At 50.7% G+C, this 5218-nt stretch overlaps 1 long non-coding RNA gene across 1 annotated transcript; it reads right to left on the bottom strand.

Moving 5' to 3' along the window:
- Positions 1 to 2295: 2295 nt before the first annotated feature.
- On the bottom strand, positions 2296 to 4972 carry LOC105523805. Its single transcript, XR_001003650.1, has 2 exons — positions 4694 to 4972; positions 2296 to 3120 (listed from the first exon to the last, which is right to left on the bottom strand). It is a non-coding gene; the product is annotated as an uncharacterized LOC105523805 (long non-coding RNA).
- Between the last annotated feature and the right edge of the window lie 246 nt (positions 4973 to 5218).

Below are 5218 nucleotides of genomic sequence, written 5' to 3'. Positions count from 1 at the left end.
TAGATTCCTGGGGAGGGAAATGGGACTGTGTTGGGCTGTGGGGGCTGCCCTGGAGAACGTCTACCACTCGACATCTAGCTCCCTTGCCTCCCTGATCCTCAACTGCCCTCGGAGTTCAAGGAAAGGCAAGCAGCTCCTAGGTGTCCAGTCCTCTGACTGGTCAGACTAGGAGGTCACACCTAAGGAGAAGCAGACACCATCTTTGCCCCAGAAGACCTCACAGCCCAGGTTGGGAGGTGAGATTCCTAGGCTGGAAACAAGATGAGGTAGGACATGACTCAGTGCTGAAGTGTTTGCTTTGGCCCTTTGTGTGAGTGAGGGGTGGAGGAAGCCAGGAAGGAGCTGCTAGTGTGGGGGCAGAAGGAAGAGAGAAGATGCATTTGTGTGTACCCACATGCGTGTGTGTGTGTGTGTGTGTGTATGTGTGTGTGTGTGGTGTGTCATGTGTCTGCATGTGTCACATCTGAGGTCATATCTCCGGATTCCCCCACCTTCTGTGCTATTTGCCCAGACAACCTAAAAATAATTTCCATTTAACTTTAGGATTTGTTATTTGATGCACTGGATGCTTGCCCAGCAGATATACTTTTCCACCCACACTTTATATAAGATCAACATCAAGTTAAAATGAGTCTACGTTATTTATGCACATACAAAGAGGCTAGTAGGCAAAAGGCAGACTACAGCAGCCTGGATTTCACTAGAAAGTTTATATAAAAATGCTCCCTGGCCAGGGCCAGTGGCACATGCCTATAATCCTAACACTTTGGGAGGCCAAGGGAGGAGGATTGCTTCAGTCTAGGTGTTTGAGACCAACGTGGGCAACATAGCGAGACCCTGTGTCTTAAAAATACAAAAATTAGCTGGGCATGGTGGCACTCGCTTATAGTCCTAGATACTCTGGAAGCTGAAGTGGGAGGATCGCTTGAACCTGGGAGACTGAGGCTGCAGTGAGCTGCGATCACACCACTGCACTCCAGCCTGTGTGACAGAGTAAGACCCTCATCTCAAAAAAAAAAAAGGTTCCAAAAATTGGACAGTGCGCATGGATTGGTGATCACAGCATTGATGGGGATGATAATATAAAAAAGACCCTCTATGGCTACGGAGGGTGTCAGCCCCTTATTTCACCCACACATGACATAGCAATGGGCACATGGCCAGCACTCAGTGGATATTTACTGAACTTATATCTATCGATCTTCTCAATAGACGTTGAGAAAAAATGTCCACATACGTACAACATCTGCAAAGATGGAGCTAGATGACTGATAATTCATCATGGACAGAGGACAACTAAATGATAGATTGAGTTTAACATTTAGTTTATTAGAAAGATGGCTGAGGGGTGATGCTGTTATCAGAGTAAAAGATCAAAGCCACTGAGGAATGATAGATTGATAAATAACTTATTGAAGCTTGATAAAGGGGTAGGAAGAGAGATAAATTGTGGTCAATAGATCCACGGTCAGCTTCAAATAAATAGGTAGATGGGTAAACAGAAATGTAGCAGTAGAGCAAGAGAGACAGACAAGAGGGTGAGAGAGATACTGTGGTAGGCACAATAATGTCTATCCCTAAAGATGTCTGCACTGCACTCCCCAGAGCCTGTGAATACGTTCCCTGACATGGCAGAAGGCACTTTGCAGATATGATTAAATTAAGAGCCTTGAGAGGGAGGGATTATCCTGGATTGTCCAGTGGGCCCTGTCTAATCGCATGTCCTATCACTGACCTCTCTTTCACTGTGTTGCAACCTCCCCTGTGCTCTTTTCAGTTCTTGATCATGCCAAGCTCATTCCTGCCTCAGGGCCTTTGTACTCGCTGTTGTCTGTCTGCTCCTTTTCATCACTCAAATCTCACGCAGTTTATCTCCTTGCTTCTAGATTTTTGTCCTGAAGCCTTGAGCATACTCTGTTCCTGGGGACTGGGTTGGGGTAACAGGATGTTCAAGCTCCTCGCCTGTGCTGGCTGGCACTGTCCCCAGCCCCAAGTCCTGCCCAAGGTTGTGGGACGGAGCAGTGTGCATGAGTCATCAAGCCACAGACACAGTCCCCTTGTTGGAGGGACCTGAGCAATTACATTGTGGCTAACTCCAAGGGCTAATGGCTCAATTGAAAGGCAAGGTTAGGAATTTCCCCAAGTTCCTCAGACTCATATGGCACCAAGAGGGAACTGGAGAGTGGCAGAGCTGAGAATGGTCTGTGTGGAAGATGCTGTAACCTCTCTGAGCACTGCCATGTCCCTAGCCTGAGATGAGCCAGGCTGTGAAGGAACAGATGGCACATCCCAGTCTCACAGGGGCCCATTACCCTTCAAGCATTCCTTTATTCACCCCACATCTAAGGAGCACCTATTCTGTACCAGACATCATACTGCCCTAGCACAGGTCAGGCCTGCCCTGAAGGAGCCTGTGGTCTAGCCAGGGAGACAGGCTGGCCAGCAAACCTTACAGATCTACTGAATAAGCACCCAGAATTGGGGGCACATAGAGTGGGGGCCCGAGCAGCTGAAGGGGCTGGAACGCAGTGAGAGACCAGCTGGAGGGATGAGGGAAGGGCATGCTGGGCAGCAGGAGCAGCCTGGCTGGGTCAGGATCCTGGGGCTGCTGTAGCAAAGTGCCACAGGCGGGGCGGCTTACAGCAGCAGACACTTATTCCCACTGTTCCGGAGAATAGACATCCCAAATTGAGGTGTTGTTAAAGCAGTGCTCCCTCCAAGGCTTTTAGTGGGGGATCCTGCCTTGCCTCTTCCAGCTTCTGGTAGTCTCTTGCATTCCTTGGCTTTTGGACACATAACTCTGGTCTCTGCCTTCATTTTCACCTGGCCGTCTTCCCTATAGGGTCTTGCTGTGTGATCCAGGCTCAAGTGCGCTGGCATGATCATGGCTCACTGCAGCCTCGACCTTCTGGGCTCAAGTTGATCCTCCTGCCTCAGTCTCCCAAGGAGCTGGGACTACAGGCACAGGCCACCATGCCCAGCAAATTTTAAAAATTTTTTTGTGGAGACGGGATCTCGCTATGTTGCCCAGGCTGGTAATGAACTCCTGGGCTCAAGCAATCCTCGTGCCTCAGCCTCCCAAAGTGCTGGGATTATAGGTGTGAGCCACTGCACTTGGCCCTCTTTTTAAAAAAGTAAAAATAAAAATGTTTTATTGCTACATAATAGTTGTACCTATTTGGGGGTACAGGTGATATTTGGACACATGTATACAATGTATAAAACCAAATCAAGATAGTTGGGATATCCATCACCCCAACAACTTTCCCTCTTCTTATAAGGACACCAGCCATACCAGAGTAGGGCCTACTCTGATGACCTTATTTTAACACTATTAAATCTGCAAAGACTCTGTTTCCAAATACAGTCACCTTTACAGGTACAGGAGGTTAGGATTTCAACATATGTATGTATGTGTGTGTGTGCGTGTGTGTATATATATACTTTTTTTTTTTTTTTGAGACGGAGTTTTACTCTTGTTGCCCAGGCTGGAGTGCAATGGCACAATCTCGGCTCACCACCATCTCTGCCTCCTGGGTTCAAGCGATTCTTCTGCCTCAGCCTCCTGAGGAGCTGGGATTACAGGCATGCGCCACCACGCCCACCTAATTTCGTATTTTTAGTAGAGACAGGGTTTCTCCATGTTGGTCAGGCTGGTTTCGAACTCCCAGCCTCAGGTGATCCACCTGCCTTGGCCTCCCAAAGTGCTGGGATTACAGGCATGAGCCACCGTGCCCAGCCCAATGTATAAATTTGTGTGCATGGCATGGAGACATAATTCAACCATAAGCATGGGCAAAGGCTTGGAAGGGCATGGAGCTCAGGGTAGAGCTCTCCACCGTTTACCACCTCATCACCCACAGCCTTTCTACACATTTCCCCTGGTGACTCACTAGTCCTTGCACCTGCCCGGCATGCTCCCACCTCCAGACTCTTGCTCCCACAGCCCCCCTGTGTCTGTCTCAACTGCTTTCTTTCTCAATTACCAGGCCCACCTCTTCAGGGAGCTCTCTCTGACTTGGAAGTGCCAGTCCCTTCTTCTGTTTTGTTTTCTTTTTTGAGACAGGGTCTCTTTCTGTCACTCAGGCTGGAGTGCATTGGTGTGATTATGGTTCATTCCAGCCTTAACCTCCTGTGTGCAAGTGATCCTCCCACCTCAGCCTCCCAAAGTGTTAGGATTACAGGTGCAAGCCACCACACCAGGCCTCTTTCTCTGATTTCTGAGACTTCCACAGTCTGAGGGCTCATTTAGTCTACAACACAGTGCCCAGGTAGGCATCTTTTTACCTGTCTCCTTCAGCCTCCTCCCTGCTTCATGCCAAGCCCAGGATCAGGGAACAAGAGACCTCAAGCCCAGCTGGATGCCGTGGCTCACGACTGTAATCCCAGCACTTTGGGAGGCTGAAGTAGGTGGATTGCTTGAGCTCAGTTCAAGCCCAAAAGACCTTGAGTCCAGCCTCTCAGCCATTTCCAAGTTTCCTCTGCACCCTCCCTGCCCAAGTTTCTCACCTGTGCTTGGATGTCCCCATGCCCGGGGCATCTGGGCCGCACTGTGTCTCCCAGGAGCTCCCTCCCACCACTTGGAGCCCCATGGAGTCCACTTGGCTTCCCAGTGACCATGACTGCAGTGGAGCATTAGGCCATCTGAGGGACTTGCAAATGGCTCCGTAGCCCAGGGGTCTCCTTTACCCACCTGCCACATGCCAGAAATTCCACCATTAGCAAGTCTGACAGCATCTCCCCTGATAAGGACAGATGCCCCAAGAAGAGACTCTGCCGTTGAGTCGCTGGGCCAGGACTTGCTGCCAAGAGCCTGACAGCCTGTCGCTTGGTGACATCTCACTCAAGTCCTTCAGGAGACTTGCACCCCAAAGGCAGGAGGGGGCTGAAGGAGATGGGGCTCCTCAGCAGAGCTTTGTCCAGAGGCAGCAGGCTGAGAGGTGGGGGAATCTAAGGCAGCCCAGTGGCCCCACCCTGCCCAGGGGAGAGGCTCTCAGGCCCCGCAAGCTCAGCCTCTTCCTCTCTCCCCACCCCCCCTTTATTCCTGCACCTCCCGGGCTGGAGAACCGCCCCCTCCACACACTCCCAGCCTTTGGGCAGTTAGTGACCTTTGGACTGGGAAACCAGGAGGCTCCACACCCTGGCTGGCATTTACGGGGAGCAGGGAGAGGCCCAGAACTGGCACTCTTAGGCAGGCCCAGTCCCCAGTGTCCTTAAC

This window comes from Colobus angolensis, unplaced genomic scaffold, assembly GCF_000951035.1.
Source record: "Colobus angolensis palliatus isolate OR3802 unplaced genomic scaffold, Cang.pa_1.0 Scaffold476, whole genome shotgun sequence".
NCBI classification, from domain to species: Eukaryota; Metazoa; Chordata; class Mammalia; order Primates; family Cercopithecidae; genus Colobus; species Colobus angolensis.
This window is presented reverse-complemented; position numbering and strand designations above follow the sequence as displayed.